Source organism: Microtus pennsylvanicus, chromosome 7 (assembly GCF_037038515.1).
Source record: "Microtus pennsylvanicus isolate mMicPen1 chromosome 7, mMicPen1.hap1, whole genome shotgun sequence".
Classification (NCBI taxonomy): Eukaryota; Metazoa; Chordata; class Mammalia; order Rodentia; family Cricetidae; genus Microtus; species Microtus pennsylvanicus.
This window is the reverse complement of record NC_134585.1, coordinates 19,939,031-19,965,771: the sequence shown is the minus strand read 5'-3', so window position 1 is coordinate 19,965,771 and position 26,741 is coordinate 19,939,031. Positions and strand designations below refer to the sequence as shown.

General features: G+C 39.2%; 1 protein-coding gene across 4 annotated transcripts in view; it reads left to right on the top strand.

Moving 5' to 3' along the window:
* Ctnna3 (catenin alpha 3) overlaps positions 1–26,741 on the top strand; it is a 1,278,003-nt gene that overhangs the window by 676,521 nt on the left and 574,741 nt on the right. The gene's annotated exons all lie outside the window — the stretch shown is intronic.

Genomic DNA, 26,741 nt, shown 5'->3' with positions numbered 1-26,741 from the left:
GCGGCTTGAACAGAAGCAATTTATTCATAAAGATCTGGGAAACTGTGCTCACTGCTGTTTCAGTTTTAAATACCCATTTTAGTGGCACTAGACAAAAGAACAAACTAGATGCATAGTTCTATCATAGTAAATATTTTCTTACCATTCTATCTTTAATTTACCAAATATTCCGTGCCATGTGCTTTATTGTCTGGGTTTCATGGGTCTTTCCCCTCCTGCTTTTTAGAACATAGTGTGTGACATAAAAAAAAAAAAACAACAAAAAAAAACAACAAAAAACAAAACAAGACAGTAGAATGTGCGGGTTTTGAAAGTTCCATGAAAAATTAAGTAGGAAGACTGGTTTAGAGGAAGGGGAGATGATAAACCACAATTCCCTCTGCTTAGCAGCTGCAGATGTGACCACGACGCTATGGTTTGAAGAGCCGGATGGCAGATTGCTAACAGGACTAGGAAGGGCTGTAGGTAAGAGATTCTCAAGAGTCAGTGAGTTGAACCTGTTGCCTCATGGGTATCAAATACAGCTCATTAGAGCAGAGATTCTGAATGGAAGAATTTCTTCAGGCAACAGAACGGACAAGACCAGGAACCAGAGACTAGAAGGGATGAGTGTTCTACCAGGTTCATAAGCCAGAAATCATTCTTGGCTGCTACTTGGCAGTGCGTCTGTCCCAGTTTTTGTTCACCAGTTTTTGTTTTTTTTAAACAGAGTCTTCCTGTGTCACCTCGGCTAGTTTAGAATGCATTCTGTAGCCCAGCTGCCCCCACACTCACAAGATCCACCTGCCTGTGTCTCCCACATGCTGACATTAGAGCGGTGTGCTAACGTGCTTGCATTTGTCCCAGTTAGAGTGACTAGTGTCTATTAGGATCTTCTGTGCCCATTCCAGGCTGGTGATTAAACATTTGACTGCCACCTCTTCCTACATAGTCATGTGCTCTGAAGTGAAATGTAATTATTTGGCCCAAATTGCTCATAAAAAATTGTGAGAGAAATAATTGTAACTCAAATTAGAATCATAGTAACACAGAGTTTTTTTAACACCTTTATGTAAATATATGGAACAAATTTTAATATAGCTAGCATTTTTACTGTAAGCTCCCCTGCTTGGCTCCGGTCTCCATAGCTGGAAAATGGAAAATAAAGGGATGAATACTTGATTGCTAAGATCATGCCATTCCCCCAAGCTCCTCACCTCTGGCTTAGAAAGTCGCCTTTGAATTTTTCAAGAATTTGCGAGACAGTGCAAGTGTTATTATTCCAATGACCATTTTATGGAAATAATTTATAAAATCTGAAACTAGCCTAGTTAGTGTCAGTGCTGAATTTAGGTCTATAAGTTTTAGTGAACAGATTTTGTGATCTACTTTTGATACAATTTTGTTTAATCTTTCACGTGTACCTTCTTCAATTATTAGTTATTAGTGATTCCCCAGGGGAGTGGTGGCAGGTTTTACAAAGAGATTCTTAATTGAGCATAGTCCCCGATAGCTAAAACATCTGTCTAAAACTGGGTGTCTCTGCTGAAGTCACACCAAATAATGGGCACGGGGGGGGGATTTCCATGATATACTTCGAAAGTAAAGTCTGATTTCTGTAGATAGCATATTTTGCTTCCAATTTCTCAGTTTAATTTTTCTATGAAAGCCTTGTCTTTATGCTACCTACTGGAAGATGACACCTTAATGAAACTGTAAAGAGACAGTATGCGGGGCCAGAGACACAGCTTGTATTACACCTGAGAAATCTTTCCAGAGATGGCAGCTCGGGGGAAGCCTAGATACAAGACTTTGCTGTCGGAAGAATGTCCAGAACAGTTGTTATGAGCATAGTTGGAGTTTATTAGGAAGTGCTCTTAAAATAGATTTAACCTTAGAAGCTAATAGAGTTGTTTAAAAGGATAGTAACCATCCCCATGTAGGTGTTGGCACCTCCAAAGAGAATTCCTCTTACTTGTTTTTGCAATAGTCAGGTATATTGTTTTGGAGGTGCCGTGCTCAGAATTGGTTGTTCAAGATAGTTCAGAAATACCTCGACTATCAATGGACCTGATATTCTTGTCTCTGAGAGTCCCAATAAGATCTCAGTTTTTAAAGGAGTATTGGCCATATTCAAAAGGAGAGCACACTCAGGGCTTCAGTGTGGTTAAAAGATCATTTTATATTCTTACTTGAAGAAGATCTCCATGTAAAAGAAAGATTGTCTCTGTGGGCAGCAGGCTGCACAGCAAGAGTTAATCATGCTAGAATTCTTATCTGTCAGCTAGGGAGAGACTTCCACAGGACTGAGTGTGATGGTTCCTTTCCCCACACCCTTTAATGGCCCCTGTCTTTCTAGTCATCCCCAAACAGCTTTATTAAGAGTTCTATGCACAACTCCTCTTAGATATTTTTAACATTTCTGAATACTCTACCAATTTAAAAGTTAGTTTTTCCTTACTTTAACCTAGAGTTTCTTGAAGTAAGTTTTCCTAATGCTTCCTTTTGCGTTGTTTTGCTCAAGTACTGCCGTCAAGCACACCTGTGAATATTGCCTTACTATTTTAACCAAACGATAGTTCGCTCTCATGCACCTAGAGCTCTCAGAATTTGTTTTAAATGTTCAAGGATTTTGAGAATTCCCTATTCTATGTGAACATTAAGGAGTAAAAGCTTTTGGAATTATGAGCTATTGGGAGACTGAGAATGGGTTTTATTTAAATCTGAACATCCCCTTAGCAGAGAATAAAGTGATTATGGTAGGCTGTAGTTGTATCTGCATTTCCATCCCAATCTGATATGATGGCGACATTCTGGTCTAAGTGACTTTCAGTTTCAGTGACTTTTTATTATACAGAATAATTCCTAAACTGACTAGCTTAAAGCAACTATTTGTTAAAACCACTCATCTGTCTTTAATTAACACGAAGACGAGCAGTTCTTCCTTAGGATTTCTCAGTGATTTGCCATTCCTATATGTTAACTGGATAGAGACTACTAAATATCTGTACCAGCTGAACATACAAGATGGCCTGTTCCCATGCCCCGGGTATGCTAGCTACTAACTGAAGGGTTGGCGTTGTTGTATAGAGATCAAATGTGACTTTTTGTCTGGCTTGAGCTTCTTGCAGAATAGGGTTTAGGCTCTAAGAGGGTCACAACAGCACCAGCAATGGTGGATGAAATGCCACCTCACTGGGCACATAGCCTGAGGAGATCTTTTCAGTAATTTCCACGCACATGAAACTGGGGTCTTGATTTATACCACAGAAAAGAACTTATGGTGAGTCATGAGGAAGCCAAGATGGGGTTTGTTAAGAAGACAGGGCAGAGAGCAAAATATCACACCTCAGAGATGTGAGCTCTCCCTCTAATTAGGAGAGAGCTGCATGGAAGTGTCTTTAAAAACCTAGGAGATGGTTTCTGTGACCCTTAAAGTTACATTGTCGAAAGAGTGCAATCTATATCTAAGTTTAAGAGTGTAAATTGAAATATTTGGGTCTTTGATCTTTCATTACAGTTATTTGCGTTTGTGTGTGAGTCAGGGGGTATGTGTGTAGACATGCTCATGCATGTACAGGTCAGAGGAAACTTGCCAAAATCGATTACCTTCTTCTCCCATTTGCGTCCCAGAGCAAAAACAACTTTACCTTTGATCCATTTTACCAGTTCATGTTGATTTCGTGTTTTCTTATTTTGCTTTGTTGATACAGTGTCTTATATTACATTACAATAGCTCTTGCTGTCCTGGAATTCCTTATGTAGCCCAGGCTGGTGTTGAATTCACAGAGACTCATGTGCCTCTAAATCTGCCTCCTGAGTGCCAGGGTTAAAGTCATGTACCACAATGCCCAGCTTTACTTATTTTTGCCTACTGAGTTTTCCTTTAGTAAATATTAAGTGGTTTATGAGGTATGTTGTACAGATTTACATATGAGAAAATAATACTGAGAAAAAATAAATGTCCAGAGGTACGCAACAGGCAAGGATTATAGAATTTATGCCTTCCATCTTGTCACAGGAGTGCAGAGATTACATCTTGGCTTCATGTGGGTCCTGGGCTTCTGAACTTAGGTCTCCATGCCAACATGGTAATGGTTTTACCCACTCTCAATATTACCATGGTAAGGATTTCACCCACAGAGCCATCTCTCCAGTGAACACATATATTTTTATCATGAATATGGCTCATGATTTGAATTTTGAGATTTTTCTCAGACAGGGGTATATAGACACTTTAGGTGAATAAATCAGTTGTGTTGAAATCGTTGGCTTTCAGCCATGAGAGACCTCAAGCAGATTGAGTCATAGCCTCTTTCCTTTTCTCATAACTTCTTAATTTCCTCCGTCTTTCCTATCCCGACTCAGCAAGGGCAAACTAGAAATAGGCAATGTAAGCATCCTTTCTCTTAATGCTCAGACCTTCTTCTGAGAAGAATGCCATTCTTCTAATGCCAGTCATGTCTTCTGTGCTTTTTCTTGTGAAAGTGGTGGTACAGCCTGATAGAACTAAGGGGAGAGACGACTGTGCTCAGCAGGAGGAATAGCCACATGTGCCTGGCCCCCTACTGTCTACTGCATGTCTCCTAGGGGGATTTCATTGTCTTTATAGTAAGTAGTCTTCCATGCTAGGAATATCTTTTATTTATTCTTTAACAATGTTATACATGTATACCTTATATCTTGATCATATGTACCCCAACCCCCGCCCCTTACTTGACCTGAATGCCTCTCAACAGTGTACCTTAATCACTCCCAACCCCCTGCCTGCTGGAATATTGACTGATCTTGCTGACTCAATATTGGGTCGTACTTGTCACATCACCATAGCTGTGATGAGCTTGTGAGTACACCAGTCTTGCCATGTCCAGAAGGCAGCATTTCACAGAGTCCTCCCCTTCTTTAGGCTCATATCGTCTTTCCAGCCTGTTTTTCCCCGACGTCTGTTCTCTGAGTCTTGACCTAAGCACCCACAGTGGTTTGTTCTCAGCATCGTAATGACCTGTGAGTGCTTACATTAACTGCTGCCCACTGTGTGGGTCTGGGGTTCTCTGGAGTCTCCTTGACTAGTAGTTTATAGAGTGGTATCCTACACCTGGCTCTGAGAGGCACATGTAATAATCCATGCCTTCTGGGATTGCATTGTCCACTTACATAAGGAATCTGTGTTCAAACTCTCTCTTCTTTTATTATATCAGTTGATTGTATTCCAAAATTTTAGTTTAAAAAGTGGTACACCCTTGGCCCCTTCCATTTGCTTTATTTCTAGATGGACTTTAGAGAAGATAATGTCTAAAACATCTATTTTTTTGGCAATTGATTGAGATTTGTAGCTTCCTAAGAAATACCAAAAAAAGCTTTGTCATTTTTAAAATATAATTGCTTAAGCATTTTCCTTGTCAAGAACACTTTCATATTTATCTGTCAGAAAAATCTTTGATTTAAAAGGAACTACCTCATGAAAGCAAGAGAGGAAAACATTATTAATTTACTGTAAAAAGGGGAGACACGGGGGCTTTGTGAGAGTCCTGAGCCATGGGAGAGTTTAAATAGATGAGATTCGGAAGACATTGAGTTTTCCTTGTATGGATAGCTCACCAGTCCCTTCCCCTCTCCCTCCCAACACCCCACACTGGTGTGCACATAGACCCATCTTATTCTCAAGCTGGGTCATTTGATACAGCAGGGCAGGGAGCCTTAAGTTCTAAATGACTTGGAGAAAAAGCTATTTTCAACATATCTAGGTCTTCAGACCTCAACTATATTTGTCAGAGAAATCTAAAATCAGTGAACTAGTTGAATTCAGACCTAAATGGGCGAAGCAAGCCCATTTAACAAGAATTCCTATCAGATCTTCTAAGACAACCTTTGTATGGTTAAAGAAACTTTGTAAATAATGGCTGACCTTTAACTTTAAAAGAAATAAAGGGGACTGAAGAAAAAACAGAGAAGTAGGGACACAGAGGTCTTAAGTATTAAATCAAGACATGGAAGCTATGAGCTCCCACACCTAAACAAGAAGTTATCTGCGTTTTCTCCAGCAGAGTCTTAGTGGGACTGTTAACTACACCAGAGTAGGTGCCATGCTCAGGAGTACTCAGCCAATAAAAAACAAACTTGGTGGGATTTTTCTAGACCTTTTGTCTGATTTTGCTTAGTTTTGGCATTTGTGTTTTGTCTTATTGGTATTTTGCTTGTGTATTTTGCTTTCCTTTGTGGGTATGTGTGTATGTGTGAGTTTGTGTTTTCTGTTCCATTGTTTGTCTATTTTTGTAGTTTTTTTTTAAAGAAAGAGGGAGAAAATAACAGTGATGGGTAAGTGGGGAGGTGGGGAGGATTTGAGAGTATTTGGGTGAAGGAAAAATATGATCCAAATGTATTGCGCAAAAAAAAATTTCACTATCAAAGAAATGGATGAAAGAAATGGAAGTGACTAAGCAAGGTGACAAACGAATGGGAACTGCACATTCCTGTTCTTCAGGAGAGACGTCTGAAGTTTTCTGTGCCCCGGATGGTTAGATACAATGGAAAGATGTTTAATAAAAACCAGGGCAGTGACATATTGAAAGAACCCACAACTGCTTGCTAATTGCATAGTATATTGAACTAAAGGTAATCCGAAGTTCTTCCTACTTGTAATATCAGACTAGTTATTATCTCTTTGTATCATCTGAGTCATAATATGGATGATAATAAGAAACCACGATAGCAAAGAATCAACAGGATAGCATTTAAAAAGTCATCTGAATCTGGTCGTTGATAACAAGTGTAGTCGTTGAACTGTGATCCCAAGTATTTGGATGTCACTCTGATGGTGAGTTGGAGCAGCACTAATGCTCAGTCCTTCTACTAATAATACCTACTAGAGTATGAATTCCATCTTTACAGAATTATAAAGACAGTAAGCATTCTGTCTGTGTTGTTTTCACCTCTTCTAACACCAGTTGCTCTGCAGCTGTTGGCCAATCTGTCCTGCAGCAAAGAAAACATTAGAATACTTGGTTCCCTTTTTATGCCTTGACTCGTGACTATGTCTGGGCTCATTGATCAAGCAGAGTGCCCTTGACTCCGTTGCATTTGGGAATTTAATTTATAAAATTTAATTTTAATTGTGTGTATAAGTACATGCCTGTTGGAAGTTTGTGCATTTGAGTATAGTGCCTGTGGAAGCCAGAAGAAGGGGTTAAGTCCCTTGGCGTTACAGCCTAGGTGATCCCAGCTGCCCGATGTGGGTGCTGGGAATTAAATTTAGGTCCTCTAGAAAATCAATATATACTTACATGCTGAACCATCCCTTCAACCCTTCACATGAGTATTTAAAAAAATCCCTTACTACATTATCAGTAAATGTCTTTGCCATTGATTATCAAGAGCAGACAGAAGCCACCTGCCACTTTTTATTCAGAAGTAGCTTGTGATAAGTAACATCATAGGCCTCTTGACTACCTCAAAAAAAAAATCTCAGTCTAACTTTCATCTGGTGATTTAACAGCTTTCAGAAGAATGGCATTGTGCTCAATAAAAGCTTTGTTGATTATAATACTTATGTAATTCATTCTCACTTTTCTTTGAAACAAAGTCATATTATATTGCCTTGACTGGCCTAGAAGAATCTGTGTAACCCAGACACAGTCTCAAAATTGAGTGATCCTCTGTCTCACCAATGCTGGGATTACAACCTGCACCACCACACCCAGCCAGCATTTTCGCTATGTTATAATTTGTTCTTTGCAAATTCGTTCATGCTGAGCCTTACCACTGCTGCTAATTAAAGTAATGATGGCCTGAACTTGCCCCATGTGTTTCACCATGTTAATTACCATTAAAACACGCTACTGTTAATGATGTAGGCAAGCGAGTTTTCTGTGAATTGGGGTGGTTTCTTTCTGTACCAAGCCGGCTTCCTTGGTGCTTTGACTCATCAAAAATTCATCTTGATGCACCCTATTTTAGTGCATTTCATGGGAGCCTTTCATCAAAAAGGAAAAAGTGGGTGGACATTTAATTATAATACTTCCCTACTACCTACAAGGCTGATTGTTCCCACTCGCAAGAATGGCGAGCCCGATTTAGCCAAGCCACAGTGCCAAGAGAGAAGGCTCCAGAGGGGCTCCTGCTGCTTGCAAGAAGCGCTGCGTGCTGTCAGCTCTCCTCATGTCTCTGCTTCCTGACAGAATGCTGTTCAAGTTTCACACTTCACTTTAATTGATCATCTGTTATCAAATAAGGACATGTTCGATTATAAATAAACACAGCTTTTAGAGGCCCATCTTATTCTTCCTCCTCCTCTCCCCCGAAAAGACCCAAAATAAAGAGGCTAAAAAAATAAACCCATGCTTCTGCTTGTACACAAACCAGCAACTGTTCTCAGAGGATGTCTTGGAAACTTTCCTGTTTTGGTGGGGAAGAGATGTGACACTTGAGGAGAAGAGAATACAGCACACAGGTTGGCTGCAACTCCTTGGATAGGAATCTTTTCGTGGCTACGCTCAACGCTTAAAAGCCAGACCTGAATGCACAGAGCTCTTTTCCATATTTGAAAGGCTTTCTCTTTCACTTCAATTTCCTACTTGTTCTCTTTGCATCTATAGTGAGAAACTATCCTGTGACAAAAACCAGATGCTTTTAGGAATAATGTTGAGATGGAATATTTCTGTTTTGGAATGTAGAGGAAGGCACAAACACTATGGGATGGGAAGATTTTAGGAATTAAGCAAGACATAATAATAGCCTGAATCTCCAATCCTGGGCAAAATCTTCAATCCTGTGCCCTGGGAAAACATAATCTCAAGTGGGGAATAACAACAGAGATATGGCCATCCTTAAATTCCTGCATTACAGAATGCAGTAGAAATGAGAACTGGACAGAAGTGTCTGCAGGAGCACAGGGTTAAGCCAGGGAAGATGATGGATAGCCTTGAATACTTGGTTGCCAGAGTGAGGAGTCTCCACTTCATGTTGCAACACTGGACAGTGTGATATACTTGGAGAACAACAGTGACTTCTCACTAGGAAAAATGGGAAAGCAAATCCTGTTTTCTTTGGAGATGGAGTATTTTGTATCTGCACATAAAATTTCTAAACATTAATGATTGATCCTAACCTCACAAGCATAGATTTGCATTTATGAAAAGCCCTGCATTTAAAACCTAACTCATTATGATAACTCAAAGAGAATGAATAGCACTTGTTTTAATAAGGAAGCTGGAACAGAAATGCAAGTAGCCCAGGATTTAATGGCTCTAGATACATGCTGACCAACAGAAATAGAAAGCAATTATGGTCTTAAAATTTTAGTAGCTACCCTAACAAAATGTGGAAATAAAAAGAGACAGGTTAAACTAATTTTAATATATTTCATTAAACTCAATATGCCCACAATATTATTATTTCAGTCATTAATTGTATAAAAGTCATTAATTAGACATTTTATCATTTTTATGATGAGACAAATCTGAGGGATATTTTAAATTTATATTTAGCATCTGAATTTCGCATGGCTGTGCTTTAACTGCTCAGTGGCTATCTACTAGGCTGTGTGTGGGGTGGGGGGCAGAAGCTGTTGGTGTTGTTAGTTACATTTTTGTTGCCTTGATAAAACACCCTACCGAGGCAACTCAAGGAAGGAAGGGTTTATTCTGGCTTACAGTTCCAGCCGGAGAGTCCATGGTGGCAGGAGGCAAAACAGCAGGATACCAGAGAAAGATGCAGAGAGATCACGTCTTAAACACAAAGCAGAGAGAGTGGAACAGACTAGGGGCACTCACAAAGACACCTTAAGTTACATATGTCCTTCAGCAAGGTTGCAGCTTTCCTAGCCTTTACAAAACAGCACCACCAAGTAGGGTCCAAGGGCTCAAATACCTGTGCCCATGGCTGGCATTTCTCGTTTATCACCACAGTTGCTTCTCTTAGACCCACCTTCATGTTCATTTTTGGAGACAGAGTCTCTTCCTGACTATGAAGTTCATTGATTTGGCTGTGCTGGCTGGCCAGCACTGGTGCCAGGGATGCACCAGTTTCCTCCTCTGCCCACGAGCACTGAGGTTACAGAAGTGTGCTCTTCCATTGGCTTTATACATGAGTCCTGGAGGTCAGAACGTGGGTCCTCATACCTCTGCAGAGGGGACTTTGCTGAGACATCTCCAGGCCTTGGACAGCACATGTCTAGATAGATAATGAACAGGTTGAAGAGAGGGGTGTTTTTATTCTTTCATTTGCTCCTTCACTCAGCGTACCTTCAATGTCCATTTGGTGTCAAGCGCTCTTCCGAACAATGCAGATTGTGTTTAAAGCCTTGTTTGTGTTCCTTTTACCTGACTTATGAGAAAAACGGCTTTCAATATATGCCAAAATTAACAAGTCAAATCAAATACCTTTTGATCACATAGAAAAACCTCAAAAGATGGTGGGCAGTATGGTAAAATATAAGATCTATATGCTGATGGCTGTGTCCTTGTTAGATTTTTTTTAAACATAATCTTTTGTCATATAAAGGAAACATTTTGCCCTTACCTGAAAATATTAATAAGATCCAGTTGCATGATTTATTGAAGTCCACGTGCTATATCCTGTGGATGCCAATGATCTGTGAACATCAATTTTCTTTCCTTCTTCTACTTAATATTTCCAATAATCTTTTTTTTTGCAGGGTGAGGTTGAATGTTTATTCAGGGGGTTATAGAGGAGGAAGGGTGAAGGGGGGACAGAGAGAGAGAGAGAGAGAGAGAGAGAGAGAGAGAGAGAGAGAGAGAGAGAGAAGAGAAGAGAAGAGAAAGAGACAGAGAAGGGGGGAAGCAGAGAAGTGGGGAGGGAGGCAGAAGTTATTTCCAGTAATCTTATGTGGAATGGAATAACTTGAACTCATAACTAACAAATATCCCATTCCTAAATATAGATAAAAATCAGTAAACAGAAACATGACCAGGTTAGACATTGACACGGATAAAATCTGATCAAATGATATACCCATAATTTTAATACACAATTCACTTTTGTGTGAGGCCTCTGAAACTGGAAGCTTCCCAATTTACCCTCTATGATAATACTTGGCCAGGAATTAGACAGTAAACCCGCTGCTACTTATTGATGGATAATTGCAGGTCCAGAAGCCAGATTTCCTTTTAGTCACCAGCATGATCATGCAAGTTGGATTCAATCTATTCCTTCACGTCAAATCACTGCACATTCAATTAAAAATTACCAAAGGGGTCCCCACATGTGCCGTTCTCCATAGGACTCATTTGTATGAAACCACGTTTTAAAACAACTGGTTCCAGTTTGACATTTGATGTTTTAATGCAGATGAGCTTCACCCCCCCTGCCTAATGGATGCAGGCAATTTTTAAAACTGTGGTAGACAGAGGAGGTCAGTACCCAGATAGATTGAATCATTGATTTTTTTTCTCTTACGGGATAAAAACAACTTTAAAAATGGAGACATCTAAAGATATAACCCAATTGATGGAACGCCTGCCTAACATCCAAAGAGCCTTGGGTTTGATCTCCAGAACTTCATAAAAACAAGTGTGGTCGCACACATCTATAATCCCAGGGCTCTAGAGGTGAAGACTGAAGGGCTCCTGTGCTTGCTAGTCAGCTGATCTAGCAGAATTGTAAGCTCCAGGCTTTATGAAACTTTGTTTCAAAAGAGTAATCTGGTGAATGGTCAAGGAAAGACCCAGCATCTACCTGTGGCATCCATATACATATGAACAAAAGTGCTTGTGAATCTGCACAGGAAAACACACACACACACACACACACACACACACACACTGGTTCAGTTGTTCAGCTAGCTTTGTTATTGAGTTCAGGACCATCTGTTTAGGAATGATGCTGCCCACAATAGACTGGGCCCTCTCATATCAATCATGAGATGAGACAGGGCACACACCAATGAGGGAATTCATTCTGTCATCGAGGTTCCTTTTTCCCAGATGACTCCAGATTGCATCAAGTTGACAAATGAAGCCTAATCAGGACAGTCCTTGTCACAAAAAGAAGACAAATTTACCATGTCTTTTGGTGATTAGATGCCTAAATTATAAATTTTGCACAGAAAGACTAAGACTTCCTTGCTTACACTGACATTTTGTGAGGTTATGGTGACCAAAAGAATATCAGAACTTCCTCAGTGAGTTTGCTCATCCTTGGAACCAGCCTAGCCAATGAGTACTACAAACTCTTTCTCTACTACCTCCCTTTCTCTGTAAGTCAATCTCCCACTCCTCCACTCCAGATACTGATATCATTAAATTATTATCTCATATGTCTCAGCGGATATATGTTGACTTTATATTTTTCATTATTATAAGCATTCTATGTAAAGAATACCTTATATTTGCAAAATGCATCCATTCCTCAAATTTCCTGAGCTTTTTAAACAGAAAAACAGAAGCTGTGCTAGGCATTCAAGACATAATCACTGGCAAAAAGGAACTAGCCACTTCCCTTTTGAATATTGCTACTTATAAGGGCATGAATACAAAGAAGTGGCAGTCATTAGAGTTGTTCTGTGGGCTGTGGGGACATCAGTCAGGATAGAGCTAAAGCATTAAAGTTCTGAGGAATTGGCTTTTAAGCTATAAATAGATGAGGATTGGGGAATTAAAAGTTGAATCAGGAGACAAAATCAGGAAAGAAGGGAATTTGATAAGTATAAGGACTGGAGTATGTAGTGGCCAGACATAGAAGACAGACATTTTTTTTTGTCAATACATTCATCCTTTGACAGTGCTCAGACATGTATATACTGAGATATGCGTATGCTTTATTTTATAATAGTTTACATTCCCATTCAGTGTTAGGAATTCTAGGTACTTCAGCTACTGTCTTACCAGTAGCTATTATTATCAAGATTTTATTTCTTGTCATTCTATTATGTATACAGTGTTTGCTTTTATGCTTTTAATTTTCATGTGTTTAAACATTATCATACACTATTTTATAACAAAACTATTGAGATATGATTAATGTATCACATAGTTCTCCCCTTGGAGGCATACATTTCATAGATTTTTTTAAAGTTAGTCCATGGGGCTCTGCATTCATCACCAGAATTTTTTCTACCAAACTAGTTAACCATGAGTCTGCATTTGGTCCTTAGATATTTGCATACTATAGATCTAACCTGTAAGTAGAACTCAGTGTGGCAGTCATGACTAACTTCTCTTGATCAGCCTTTGCAGCACCTGCCAGCCTAACGTGTTTTATCTTAAGCCAGTTTTGCTGGAAGGATAAACTACATTTTCTTCATCTTTTCAAAAGTTGATTGACGTATCAGCTGTTGTGAGTTGGAACTATTATGACTGAATCTGAGACATTTTATTTATTTGTTTTATTAAGCATTTATTCTCATTTCTTCAGGGTGTGTATATAGGTACAGAATTTCTGGGCTGGATAATAACTATTTTGTAATGGTAATAGACTGTAGGGTTTTCAGTTTTCATCAGCACTGTCCTCATAGTTCTGTTGATGGTTTTATTGTTTTTTCATTACTTAGAGGATAATTTTGTAGATGATATCATAGAAACAAGCTTGTCTTTCTCATTGCTTCAAAGTGTCTTCCTCACTGTAGAACTATTAATTTTGATGAAGCCAAATTAAGTACAATATACCAATAGTGTTATATGAGTCATGTGTTTTGGTTTTGTCTTTTATGGTGATTTTTCCAGTTTTCTCGAAACTTTATAACTTTAAGACATACATGTAGGCTTGGGCTCAATTTGTAGTTAATAATTCATGTCCTATAAAGTGAGAGTCAAGGTTCATTTGCTTATTTCTTATGCAGTGACAGTCGTTTCACCATCAATTGTTGAAAGTCCTATCGTTTCTCCATTTGCTCATGTGACACAAGTGTGAATTGACCAGTGTGCTGTAAGCACTGCCTCTGGTCTCTTTGATCATTTTTATTGATCTGTGTTTCTAGTGTGTCTACCCTTTCACAACACACGGTTGGCTCCAAAATGAGCTTTAGAGCAAGCATTGAGATAAAGCGCTCTTACTTCTCCCTCTTTATTCTTTTTAATATTTCCCTATAAATTTTAGTGTGGATTCATCAGTACCTACAAAACTGCTGCAAGAGTAGATTAGAAGGTCACTGACTCTCAGTTTGTAAAGCATTGATGTCTGCATTAGTTACTTTTCTATTACTTTCATGAACATTCCACGACCAAAAGCAAGTTACTTTTCAGTGACTGTCATGAATATACCATGACCAAAAGCAAGTTGCTTTTCAATGACTGTCGTGAATATACCATGGCCAAAATCAACCTAAGGGAGAGTTTATTTTGCTCTTACAGTTCAAGATGGCCAAATGTTTTAAAGAAGGGAAAGACATGGTGGCGTGATCAGGAAGCTGAGTAGCATATGTTTGTTTATCTGTAGGAAGCAAAGTGCCAGCTGTAAGTGGAGCAAGGCTATCAACTACCCAAAGGCCACTGCACTGGCATAATTCTTTCAGCAAGTCCATGTTCTACAAGTTCTGTAGTGTCCCCAAACAGCTCCACCTACTGGGATATTCAAACACATCAAGAACAGGGGACATTTCTCATTCAAACCATCATGTCTTATTGGTAATAAGTCTTCTAAGCAATGAACATGGTAGTTTTGCTATTATTTAGACCTCTTTTGCTTTTTATCTTGTTGATGTTTAAGATACAAGCCTCAAATAAAATAACCAATTATTTCTTATACTGAATAAACTCATAGTGTATCGTTCTACTTATTGCATTAATTTGGGATTTTTTTCCTTTTATTTGTGGTATACTCTTATTTTACTTGTGTTATATACTTAAAAATTATTTCAGGAAAGTTGCCCATTAATTTGGCTGATCTGATTGGTCAAGTAGTTGAGAAAATTGATGGCACTTTACAATAATTAAATTTATCTTTGACAACTTTATTATATGTCAATAATACTTTGTAATTATTCTCACACTCTAATGTCTGACAATCTTCCCTCCTTCCTTCAGATTCCTTCCCTGCAACCATGTCCTTTTGTTTTGTTTTGCTTTTAATCTCATTGAGTTTAGTCAGAACAGTCTGTGTGACCATGGGATTGAAGTTGTCCTCAATTTCAAGGTTGCTGGGCTCTGTAGTGGGCATAGAACTGCAGGACATGTTTCTTCCTCCCATAGAATCTATCAGTGCCCATAGTTTGGAGGAGAGGTGTGGCAGCTTAAATGATAACATCCCCCATTGGCTATGATATTTGAGTTCTTGGTCCCCAGTAGATGGTGCTATCTTAAGAGATGTGCCCTTGTTGGAGGAAGTGTGTCACTGGAGGGGAGCTTTGAGGTCTCAAACCCTTATCCCATTCCCCATGTGTCCTCTCTGCTTCTTGCTTGCAGCTCAAGTTGTTAGCTTTCAACTGGTACTCTGTAATGTCACTCCAATTAGTTAAGAATTTAAGGAGAATATGGTTTTTGTTGTTCTTGATTCTCTTCATGAAAGACTTAAATGAATAGGTAAGTAGGTAGCTCAGAAATAGACCTGCCTAATGATAGCTGATTATCTTTGATAGAGAGGCAAAGACTTTGTAATAAGGTAGAGTCTTTCCAAATAATGATGTGAAAGAAACTGAACAACAAAATATAAAATCTAAATCTAGGGCTGGCCCTTAAATCCTTAAACCCACAAAGATCAATGTACAATATAGTGTTGGCCAAAAATTCAGATGCAAAAATCTAAAATGTCTAGGAGATAATAGAAGAAGAAAAAACTGAGCAAAGTTGGGTTCAGAGATGACATTTTAGATATAACAGCAGAGCCACAATCCATGAAACAATGAATAGTCAAATTTAAAGATTGAAATTTTCTCTTGAAAACCAATGTCAATTGATTTTCAATTGAGAAAGGAAGCCACAGACTAAGGTAACATTTTGCAAAGGACACACCAGATAAGTCACTGTCATCCATAACATAGAAAGTACACTGAAATATCAACTGATCAAATGCAGCAAAAATAAGAACCTAGAGGCAGAGGTGTTTGCTTAGCATGCAAAAAGCCCTGAGTTCAATGTCCAGTACCCAAAGAAAACAACAGAAAGATAGGCAAAAGACCTAAAGAGACACCTAACCAAAGAAGATGTATAGCTATAAGCATATGAAGTGGCACTTATCTCATGAGTAAATTGCACATACTAAGAAAGAACTATCAATACACTTGACAAAGAACAGCCCTAGTCCCACACACCTACTGCTAATTAGAATATAGCAGTAGAATACCTATAGAATACCTATAATTGGAATACCTATAGCCACACCCACTGCTAATTAGAATACAGAGCAACTGAGCTGTCTGTCATTCAATACTAATAGGGTACATAAATAACGTAATGGCTTTGGAAGAGAGCTCGGCAATTCCTTCGGTCACTAAACGTAGCTATGGCATCTTGCTCCTTGATATCTACTAAAAATAGTAGAAAACTTAGGTCTGCGACAAGTCCTTATTCAGTATTTTGTATGTGTGCACACAGTGTATATGTGTGCATACAGAGGGTATGTGTGTATGTGTGTGTATGCATGCATGCTCATATATGTGTGGATACCTGTGAGTGCATGTGTGTGAAGGCAAGGGATCAGCTTCAGGCTGTCCATTGGGATTCGTCTACTTTATTTTTTATGAGAAATGGTTTTCCTATTAATCTAGGGCTTCCCAATTTGACTAGGCTAACTGGCCAGCAAGTCCCAGGGAGATCCCTGTCTCCAGGTCCCCAGCACTGGAATAATCAGTACATGCTACCACACCTGACTTTTATGTAAGTACTGTGGTTTGAACTCAGGAACATCAAGCACTTGATTGACTTAGCCATCTCCTCTCCTTGTGCATTTTTGTATATTTTCACATCGCTACTCTAGTGAGATCTAGTGTATGAATTACTTGGAAACTCTTAAATATCTCTGTCACCTAGAAGTTTGTCGTATGTGCCCAGAAGAATAGCCACACGAGGAAATTTTAGTCAAATTTCAGATTTGATTAAAAAATTTCAACAATGTATGCAGCATTATCAAGGACTTGAGCAGAAACATTAAAGTGCTTCTATCACCTCTTCAGAAGAGATCACCCTGAAGTCAGTGCAGATGGCTGCAGAATTGCTTTATGTGCCCAGAGATGCACAAATGCACCCACACTTTGTTTTATAGAGCTCCGGAGGCTTTAATCTCTAGACCCCTGCGCTTGATGTCATAGGACTCTTCTGATTTCCAAAGCCACTTTGCAGCTTGATTTTCTCATTCATGTTTGGCATAAGCAAGGTGCTCTCACCTTTGAAGCCATGGATGGGCTCCAAGGCAAGACCTGACAGCAGGAAGCACTATCAGCAATTTGAAGAAGAGGACTGTCAGCATCCATTTTCCCAGTTAGATGTCTGGACTGTAGTTATCATAGGAAGCATCTGACCCATGAGTTCAGGCCAGTGGGGTGATATCTACTCATTGTGTACCTCATTGTATTGTTTCTGAAGTTGTGATAAACGTATTATTGCTTCTTCCATAAAAACTGCAATGGAACAAGTCATAGCAGGATATTTCTTTATTACAGGGCCAGGAGTCTCTATTTCTGTTTTCTAAATGTCCCAGTATATAAGAACTATGTTTCCATGAACCACCTGGATGTAGTTTTTGGGGCTTGTGGTCAGTTAGAGGTGTCAGCAGGGAGACAATAAATGATTAAATCTGAGTGTGACTGGCAGACTGTTAAGTGACGTGACGGCATGCCAATAGAATTTCTGAGATTCACTCTGTGTTCAGAAAACCCTGCTGAACTGGAAACAGACTGTAGAGATGGGGCGGGGAGTGAAACCTGTTATCAGCCCCCTGTTGTGCTTTGTTCCGTTATTCCTGATCCTGAGTATCAAACCAAGGCCTTGAGCCTGTAGGGAAAGTTCTCTTCACTGAGCTATTTTCCCAACCACCTGCAAGCAATTTTTAGAAGCTAGATGGGTCTTCAGGATTCCATGGTGTGAGCATTTAAAAAATATAGAGTTAGCAACTTTCTACTCACAAGTGTGGCTGCCACTAACCATTTAGCCTGGAGGGATTTCAGACCATTTATTAATTCTTACGAGTAGGAAAGACAATCTTGTTCTTGTTGTTAACTTTTCTCTCCAGCATAGGAAAAAAAATACACAAAAAAAGAAAGAAAGAGAAAAAGAAAGAACATATCAGGGTCCAATATATCATGTACCTTCTAAGCAATGTTTGGGTGCCAGAAAGTCGAAACATTTGAATTTGAGTAGTATGGCTATCAGTGTTTTATTTTGTTGCACATTTAATCCCCATAAGATTCACCCAGTAGAAGATATGGCAATCTGAAGATAAATAAGAAAAGACTTTGGGAAATTTTTTGGAGATTTTTGAATAAAATGTACAAAATATGTGATGAATAATTTCTTTTTATCACAGTTCTAAGACATTGCATCCTTTGTTCAAACACACGTGTGCATGTGTGCATGCCCGCATGTACACACACTCATACACGCGTAAAACAAGACATGTAAAGTAGGGGAAAACTGCTAAGGATTGATGATATTGGCATGAAAATAGTGTAAAACTTGCCCCTCATGGGGAGTTAAGGGACTTTCACTCTGGTCCTCTCTCTGTCCTTATGTGAGAAAGCAGAGCTGTTCTCCAGATTCTCTGGTAGTGACTGAGATTCTTTATGGTTCGGTTTCCTGAAATGCAGGATGGAAACAATGCTACCCTCCAGAGTAGCCATGAAGATAAAATTGCATGGTTAATGTGCAAGAGCTCAGAAATGGAAAAATTACTATGCAGTTAATGCGTATAGTAATAGCTATCCTGGAAGTGCCTCCGTGTGTCAGGCAGTGTTACACACATTATCTCATTTAAATATTTTCTTTATTTTATACAAGGTTAAAGCTTGTGAATCAGCCCACCAGCACCACACAGTAGACGATAGGACAAGAACATACACCTGTGTCTGAATGGATTCAAAGTTCAGTCTTTCTTTTTTATTTACAAATATCATAACCTTTATAAAGTATCCCTGTGAGTTCTGACAACTGATTTTGTTCTTGTCATCCGTTCTTCTTCATGTGACCTGCTTACTGTTAACAACTTCTCCAATCAACAAAACCCTCTTCATTGTACCTGATTGGGCAGGAGGCAGCCAGGAGGATGAAAGGCTTCATACTTCACGACTTTCAGATTAGAACATTAAGGGACATGCTAATGGATGGCAGACAGTGAGCTAGAAGAGCCCCTTTTTATAAGTGTCATTAGTAGGAGTGCTTATTTCATTCCTCAGCATGGAAAATATTGAGTTTCTTTTCTGTCCGGCTGCCCTACCAAGACTTGGAATAATGACTGCATGCCTCTTCTAGCCCTGGCTGTAGTTTAATGGGACAAGGAGGCTCCATTCTCTCAACATTAATCCAGCAATTAAATAAGTACAGGCAGATCAGACACATTTTGTTCCAGTTCACTTTCGTGTTGTTTTGTTAAGGTACTCAGACCAAAAGCAACTGGAAGAAAGGGCTTTATTTAGCTAATACTTGTACATCAGTTACACTATTCAGGCCAATCAGGATGGGAACTCAAGCAGGAGCAGAGGCAGGAAACTATGGAGGAATGCTGCACTCTGGCTTGCTCCCTTCCAGGGTGGTGCTCAGCTAGCTCTCTTATACAGCCAAGCCCACCTGCCTTGGGATGGCACCATACACAGTGGGCAGGACCCTCCCATGCCAATCAATAATGAGGACAGTTTTTCATAAACACAGCCACAGGCCAATCTGATCTGGGCAATCACCCAGTTGAGACATCCACAGATGACTCTGGGCTTCGTTGAGGTGAGAGCTAAAGCTAATTAGGACATGTATTCTCTATAATCTAACTATAAACTGACATGACTTTAGATTACTGGTTTTGTTCTTCTGTTTCAGTACTGATTTGTTCATTCTGGGCCTTTTGTTTCTTTACGTAAACTTTAAAATTACCCCATCAATTTCTACTAAAACATTGACAAAGATTTTTGGGTAGGATGGCACTGAACGTATAGATCAAGTAGAGAAATTGACACCTCATACCGTTGAAGTTTAAAGTAAATTTTAGTGCTTTGTGTACTGGCATTTCATTATGTTCTAGTGAATAAAGCTTGCCTGAAGATCAGAGTAAAGCAGCCCCACTGGTCAGCCTTACGGACTAGGCAGTGGTAATATACATTTCTGATCCCAGCAGCCACACTAGTTGCCATAGAGACCAGACGGTACATGCCTTTAATCCCAGTGATGCATGTCTTTAATCCCAGCCCTAGAAAGTATTATAAAATGGGAGGAGACAACTCTCAGTCTCATTCTGAGGCTTCCTGGAGGCAGGATCACCATTTTGGACTGAGGTTGAGATAACAGCCAATGACTGGCTGCTTTGCTTTTCTGGTCTTGAGGTTGAACCCCAATATCAATCTCTGAGTTTATATTAACCATGCATCATCATTGGCTGTATATATCCAGATATCCTGTGAATCTTGGCGGCGTGTTTCTGAATTGTGTAGATCTAAGACCAGCAGAAGATCTTGTTCTGCTGTGTAGTCTTGACAGAGTTTACTGGTAGTCTTTGGGAAATTTCAGAATGCCTACCTAGGAGATTTTCACACCAAGTTTTAAAACATTTATAATATATGTATATAGCTGTATACAGGCTTTATTTTGAAGTCTCAGCACTTGAGAATACATGGTGTGCGTCAGTGTATGGAGAACCATGGTCAGTGTTGTCACTGATAAGTAAGTTTGTGAGATGGCAGCTTGGTGTTTAACAGCCACGTCTTCCTGAAATCAGAGCCCACAGTGAACAGGTCACGGGCTCTGCCTGACCATATCCATACTGAAGAATGAACCCAAGGTTTCAAATTGTGATTCTTGGTTTGTAGAGAAATTACATGTTTATGTGATTAAATGGATTTAGTATCTAGAGTTGAAAGAAGTTATTTTCAAAGTTATTAAACAATCTCCTGGGGGGTTGATTTTTGAAATATCTTACTGCAATTGATTTGTCAATATAAAGAAACCCTTAGAAATCTTACAAAGAGTGATTATACCTCAGATTTGTGAATAAACTCACACAAACATTTTCATTTATTGAAACACAAGAGAGGCATAATTACAGTCATTATTTCATTCCATGTCAGTTACTAAGAATTTTATTTTGTAGGCATAGATTAAGTAATAATCCTGTTTTATGAAACTCTTTTTGAGTTTTTAAACTAATGAAATTAACCAATTATAAATTAACACATAATGAAATAAAACTATGGTCTTAAAACATACATAGAAGTTAACCTATTTCTTTACTGATTTTGAAGACGTTAATAACTCTAAAATAAAGTCTAAAAAAGTAGTCACATAGGACAATGGAAAGATCAGCACTAAGTGACAAAATAAATGATGATCCAGTTGCCTCTCTAGCTGAGTGAACCTGACAAGGTGCTAACTGTTCTTTTAAAGTGGTAAAGGTTGATTGGTTGCAAGATGCTTCTATTACTGAAACAAAAACAAGCGTGTGACTTAAGGGAGCATGTCACTCAAACATGACTCTGTGTCTTCCATTATACACAACTGTCCATGCGTGTATCAGGAGCAGAACCCAAAGTCCTAAATGTGTTCAGCGTTATTCTGACACTAAGCTCAATTCCTAGACCCAAACCTCTTAATTATTTGAAGAAATGGTATTTTGGCCAATCCAAAGTAATCACAATATACTTAGAAAAGATAACTAGATAAACTTTAACAAATTTACTGTACTAGTCTCTGATACATCCAGGTCTTAAATAAAACCCAGTAAATACGACAAAGCTTCCTTTCCCAGCACGGAGTTGGTTATTCTAGAAGACTGTCAGCTCTAGAGCAGAGGTTCTCAACCTTCCTAATGCTGGGACCTTTGAAAGTGATTCCTCATGTTGTGGTGACCCCCACATAAAATTATTTTCATTGTTACTTCATAGCTGTAATTATGCCACTGCTATGAATTTTTTCTGATGGTCTTAAGTGACCCCTGTGAAAGGGTTGTTCAACCCCTGAAGGGGTCATGACCCACAGGCTGAAAACAGCTGCTTTGGAGATTAGTTACCATGAAAAGCCACTTCTAGAGCAACTGCAGTCCTTCCCCTACAGGTTGCCCTCTCCCACTTTTCCCCCAATTTCTGCTCTTCCTTCCCTCCAGGGAGCTCATTTTCTCACTTTCTGAAGATATTCTTCCTGTATTGTTCCCTTTTAAAATAACTAGAAGCCCTTCAAACCAGAAACATGACGGTCCAAGGGAATAATAGTTGTCCGTATGGCAGAGATTTGGAAGTCATGTCTGTTGGCTATTATGCAGCAGTATCTCTTCAAGTCTTTAGAGCATCCTTCTCATCTCTTCTCCTGTTCACAAGCATTTGCAAGATCTTACAACAGGGATTAATGTACATATGTGCAAACCTCTCCATTTAAACAAACACTCCTCCCTGATGACTTTATGGCTTTTATTTGAGCAGTGATCCTATGGTGTCGTTTCAAGATATAGGAACTTGCCCTCTTTAGAGATCAAACATTGCTTTGCATTTAAACCCATCATATTTCACACATCTGCTAAAATCTTAGGAAGAAGACTTACCCACATGAAATACAAGTGTCTTTGAAGCAAACATAATGAAGCAGGAGGGAGGTGTCCTGGCTTAGCCAGGACTTGTGTCGTTTCTCACGTGATGTAGAAGAGTGCATTTTGGGCTTATGTACTAGACAATGATGGATCTCATAATTTTATACCTCTCACTCCATGGCCATAGGAATAGTTTGGAACTTTGGTTCTTCATGTTTTTATCGTAAATTCATGAGGATCTGGCAGAAAGCCTGGGGTGGTGGGGAATGCTATAAAATACAAATCTGTAAACTAAACAATCTGAGACAGGATTAACATGTATTAAAACACCTTTTAACCAGAGATGTGCCATAAGGAACCCAAAATGGTGGATGTGGAGGTAAACATGCCAAATAGAATCATGCATAAACATGGCCCCTTCGTATGAGCATGCTGGTAAACATGAAGGTCGATTTTAGTTTTGAAATTCTGAACTTATTCTTTGTCAGCCTTTCTGATAGGACTATTCCAAACGAAAGTAAAATTACCTTTCTTGGCCCAGCCCTATATAGAATGAACTACTTTGAGAAATTTCTCTTCTCATGGCTTCAGACTCTGACCTTTGACCTTGTTGCAAGGACAGACCTGTGTGTTCCTGTTCTATGAAGTTTGTTTATGTACTCCCTTCCCTGACACAGCTTTTCCTAAAACAATATCTTAGAAAGCACTCCTGGACCAGCAAGATGGCCCACTGGGTAAAGGTGTTTACAACACAAGCCGGGCACCTAGGCTTGGTAAGTGGAACCTACTGTGGAATGAGAAGGCTGCCTTCCAGAATTTGTGCTCTGACTTCTATGTGTGCTCTTTGGCACTCTGCAAGGGCACATGTGAATACACGCATGTGCGCACACGCAATAAATAAAATAAAAATAAATAAATCCCTTTCTTTCCAGTTCAGGTTCCAGAAGCATTTACTCTTCAGAAGACCTTGTTTGTACATGCAAAATCTGTAAAGCATCATTTTGTGCATTTGTGTGCACTGTGTGCGAGGTGATATATTCACATGCCATCTTGTGCATGCGAACATTGGAGAAAAGGCGTTGTTTCTTTCCTTTTACCTTGTAAGTCCAAGGGGATCGAACTCAGAACATCAGGATTAGTTGCCAGCTCCTTTACTTACCAAGCTACCTTATCTACCCCATGAGGCATCTTCCAACTGTTTTGAAAGAATGATTTGTATTTTATTATAGTCATGAATTCCAAATAAAACACACTCAATCCTAAACGGGTTTTGAACTTGGTTCCTAGAAGGTTTGCTTAAAGAGAGATTCTTGCTCCAAGTCGGGTTGGGTCCTTGTTGCAACCTCTCTCACGAGCTCAGAGGTCTTAGCTGTGGTGCATGCGAAGCCCACCTGGGAACAGGACAGTCAAGGTATAGAGATCTCAGAGGCTTAGCTGGCTTTTGTCCACAGTGCCTGAAGTTTCTTTTCTGGGAACTGCTTAGTGAATAAAGGCTCATGCAAGGGTAAGAGCAAGAGCAATTGAGTCATTTTTATCTTCCAACTCATGAAACCCCATGGTGATAACTTTCTAGGAACAAGAAGAGGCAGTTCAATTGCAAGGGGGAGTTGCTGTTTGTGTTCACAAAAACAGCATATCAGAGGACGAAATGCATTTTTCACACAGAGAAGAGCAGACTGTAAATGCAGACGCAAAGAACAGAGACCCTTTCCATCAGTGAAATGGTGCTACCATGACCTGCAAAATGGAGTTTTAATTTTTAAGAATGCTGGCACACAAACAAAACAAAAGGTATAGATCACTGTTAGAAAGAGAATTATTTTGAGAAAATAAAATATTACATTATGGGAAGAATAATCTGAAATGTTCTTAGGGGTGAAACACAAAGTGCAAACACGAGTGAATACTCTGTCTCAGAGACACTGTCAGGAGATACTGTGCTGAACTTCCGCACATCACTCAGGAAAGATCCTCCATAGAGCCTGGAGGGTGACCTCCTTAATTACTGAGGCAGAGGGCAGAGTTCTTATTGATTGTCTTCCCATCATGCCTAGAGATTCTTAGGGAACTAGAAAATTGAAGACTTTGATGGATCTGAAACAATAATGCTGTTATCTTTCTCACAGCATCCTTGGTTTTTGTAAATAACCCAACACAACAGAGACACAGTGCGGTGTGTCTCTGACAGTCCCACAATTATTCTCTCAAAATATGACTCCCAACGTGTCTGGGTAGCTAGGAGCAGAAATCATTCTGTTTAATTCCCTTGGTTGGGGCAAGTCTATTGTAATCTTGAAAGGCTTTGTTCTTAATACTTTAATTCTTGCAGCCAGGAATTTGAATTTTCCTTGTGTTTTCTGAACTATTTTCATATTCTTTCCTGTCTCTGTCTCTGTCTCATTCTCTCTCTCTCTTACATACACATGTATACACAAATACATATATATTACAGTGTCAGGATTAATATTATTTTCTTATTAGGAATTTTATCATTTAGTCCCCATTAAAAGCAAGTATTACACAAATAATTATATCCCAGAAATACATTTTCAAGTTAAATTATCTAAGCAATACAATTTGAGGGCTGTGTTAGAAAATACATTTTATTTCCACCAAGACTTTTTTTCAACTATAACTATATATATGATAATTTCACAATACCCTTAAAATGCAATTATTAAATAAAATCATAAACATGCTCTAACTTAACTCGGCCAGTAGCTATATGTGTTTCTCTGGTTTTCCCTTGCTTGCTCACATTAGACCCTGTGAGAGGACAAGTTGATACACTTCTCACAAGTCCTTTTGAGGAGGAATTGTACAGCTAACTGTGGCAGCTTCTACTGTAAGCACAGCAGTGAGGTGGGATGAGAAGCCGCTCACACTCACCTTGATACCTTTCTTTAAAGTGGTACCACCTCCACCCACAATCAGAGAAATAGATGATGTCAGGCCTAAAACACACTGAAGTGGAAGCCTGTATGCCTCTTTGTCCCACAGTTCGTGTTCTCTGCATTAGATTCAAAGATCACAACTTCTGGATCTTTGACAACATAGTCAGAGGCAGAAAAGCACAGAACACGATGTAAGCAAAAGTAAGCTGAACTGTAAAGAGCCGCTGTTGTAATGATGGTGGTGGGGATTGCCCACAAATGATCTCCCATTTTACGTTAGGCTTAGGGGAGCAGGTGATATAACTTGAGTGAAGCTGAATTACAGTGTCAGGATCAGAAAGGAGATTGCTGATTGCTGACCCTGATTGCTCCCAGGTCAATGGAAATGAAATTATAAAGGCTCATCTCATTTGTTTTCACCTAGAATTCTGAAGGGGTGGAGATCCTCTTGCTCAAATAGAAAACTGAATTAATGTCGGCAGAGCAGTTGATACAAGGATGATATGATATGCTAAAATAGTAAACAGAAATTATTGGTCTGGTAGTATTTCATTTTTCTAGGAGCTATCTCTATTTCCTCAGTAAAGAATCAGAAACCACAAATTCACTCAAGAGTGAAGTTGATGTTAAATATTGATTTGCCAAGGAAGATATTTGAACATGAGAAATTTTGGATATAGGGGAGAATTAAGTGATGGGGAGAGAGGACCCTGACAGTCACAGTTCTGCACTTTTGAAAGCAAATACCAAGAATCACAGCAACCTAGAGGACATGCCTGGAACATGTCTCACTTCGATCCCTGAAGGACATGGCTTCACTTGTGGAAGTTTTAAAGTCTAGGAGTATACTCTAGGCATAGTGCTGTTTCATTAACTTTCTGTGAAATGTGGAGATCCCATTAAACTTACACAGTCGAACTTTTACTAGGTCACAAAACAGATGTTATGAAGACTTTGACAATTCTTTCCAGGCAGTTGGGTTTGGTGTCTGGGGATGGCTGCGATCTGTAACTTGCACAATTATGGATGGCATTTCTTACTATGGATGGCAAAATTCAATACAAAAACCAATCAGTCATGCAGGAAACTCCCACTATTGTCTAGTCACATGTAGAGCACTGACTGATTTTTCTAACATGTAATGCAAAGTGACTTGAGGAGTACAGCATAATTGAAATGCCATTCTTCTGTACATCAAGCTTGAAATAAATAAAAATTTCTGTATTTCTCTTGTTATTAGAATATTATGTGTGCAATTGAGAAATTATAATC